Raw genomic sequence first — 2,500 nt, forward strand, 5'->3', positions numbered from 1 at the left:
ATGACAGTTTCCATTTGTTCTATGTGCTTTGATGGCAAAAATTTTTATGTGGCTCTGATTTTTAAAATTTTGGTTTGTGTTTGAATCACATTCTCGTCAATAAATGTGAAAGAGAAGTGAGTTCAGCTTCTTGTCATTTTTATATTGTCTTAATACTTTGTGCTGGATGACTTCCCTAGAAATGGCTATATATTTTTAGAGAGACATTATCTGATGAGTATACTCAGTATATATATATATATATATATATATATATATATATATATATATATATATATATATATATATATATATATATATATATAAATATATATATATATATATATATATATATAAATATATATTTATATATACATATATATATACATATATATATATATATATATATATTGATACATATATATATATATATATATATATATATATATATATATATATATAGATATATGACTTTGTCTATACTGAAATCTAAAGGACGAGGAAAACGATAACTGTAATTAAATTTTATAATAATTGTGTATCATTTTTATGTGTACACGATATCCGCTTTGTGAAATATCTCTCTTTAAATAAAAAATTTTATTGAAGAAGGTTCTGAAAATGAAACTCTGCTTTATTTCAACTTGAGAGATCACACTTTGTTTTCTTCGGTACTTTACTTTTTTCGTCCTATCTTTTGGTCTACGAAGCTATCTCAGCTATTTTTAGCGAAATATCAGCTATATTTTAAACTTTGGTTGCCCCTCTTTGAAAAAAATATAAAAATATTTCAAATTTTAGCAAAACTGTTGGACAAACCCTTCTGTCTGCTTTTCATTAATAAAATTTCAATAAAAATCATACATTAGTTCACATATCACAAGGGGTTGGGAGGTGATTCACAAAAATTCAAGATTTGCGATTAAAATTAATTTCCACAATTTTACCTTGTTGTGAAAAATTTTACATATTGAAATTTACTAAAATTATCAAATATTGCACATATATAAATTTTACTGCTTTGTTGAACAATTCAGAAAAAGTAAAGAGTAAAATAATCAAAATCTTACAGCAGCAGTTCCGTGGAATGTGAAGTGGATGTCGATTGTGTGTTCAGTCACCACTCTCAGATGGGACAATTCCACCACTCCACTTGGGTAGGTGGATTCACTTGTCAACAGAGAGAACTGGGCGGGTATTCCTCCGAAATATTGCCTGAAAACGAGAAAACACGTTTTTCAAACACTCATTTTAAAAAGGTTACAAAGTTATGATGATTGATTTGTTTCTTGAATGTTTTTGGGAGAGATTAGCGACTTCAAAAGATTGAATGAAAAAATATCATCCACTTACTAGCTAATCAAGATCAGTAAACTCTCGACTCATTAATTGTCTATCAAAGGAAATTTTCGATGCATTGGTACAAAATTCTGTTGTTTTTTAAAAGGTAGTGAAGCGAAAAAAAGTTTGGTCCGGTTAATTTTGATTGCTGAGAATATTTCTGTTCTGCTATCGAAACAGAAATTTTCCAGTTCTGTTGTCAAGTTCTTTCAGATTGTTTTTTATATTCAACTAACAGGGCCCAATAGGGGCTAAACTAGTCCCTTGCAGTTGCTGTTTCTCAAATTGTTCAGTTGAAATAAATATCTACGGATGGAGGAAAATAAATTAACAGTCTGAAATGTGGGGAACAATAAGAAAAAGGCAGCCGAGACCAGGCCGCGATGACCCAATGCTGTTTCTCTGCGAATACTCAGAAACTAAAAATTAATTATTATTTTTTATTACGAATGTGGGAGCTCTGATATTCTGTGAAAAAATAAAAATATTTAATTAACACAACTAACTTCAGCTCAAATGAGTAGTTCACTCCCGGGATTTCAGCGCCTGGCACATTAACAATCCGAATTTCTCTTGGAATATTATAGGCAACTTGGTTGGCAGCAATTGGAACTCCTTTTTGATCCAGGTGGTCCAAATTACTCACAATAATTTTCTTTTAAGAAGTAGAGCCCATAAAAGTTTGAAACAATATGTTACTTGATAATCTTAAATTCAATTGCAAAATAAGGTTTTTTCTTTCTTCTTCCTACAATTTCAAGGAAGAATGAAGGTTTCAAAAACTCATCAAACGGCTTCAAGAACACATCAAATTCAAGAATTATGTATTATAATATTACAAAGAAGTTTTTTTTCATTTGACGTACTTGAATGTTTGCTGCATTTTTATCAACTCTAATCGGAGAAATAGAGACCAGTATTAATTTTTCTCAAGCTAAATTTATTATGAAACTCAAATTATGGTAAGCAAGCAAAAATCGGTTATTCACAGACAGCTTCGAAGTTAATTTTTTGTGTCTCTCAGAGAGCATCTCTTGTCCTGTACGAACTCAAATGAGGGCAGTTTTTGGCTAGCTTTTTATCAAAATAAATTGCTGTCTTGTATTTTTCCCATAAATATTACTTAATACATTTGTGTCCACTTTTGGATAAAACTTGTATGAAATGACCTTCCGAAAAG

Source organism: Convolutriloba macropyga, chromosome 7 (genome assembly GCF_964194025.1).
Source record: "Convolutriloba macropyga chromosome 7, txConMacr16.3, whole genome shotgun sequence".
In the NCBI taxonomy this organism is placed as follows: Eukaryota; Metazoa; Xenacoelomorpha; order Acoela; family Convolutidae; genus Convolutriloba; species Convolutriloba macropyga.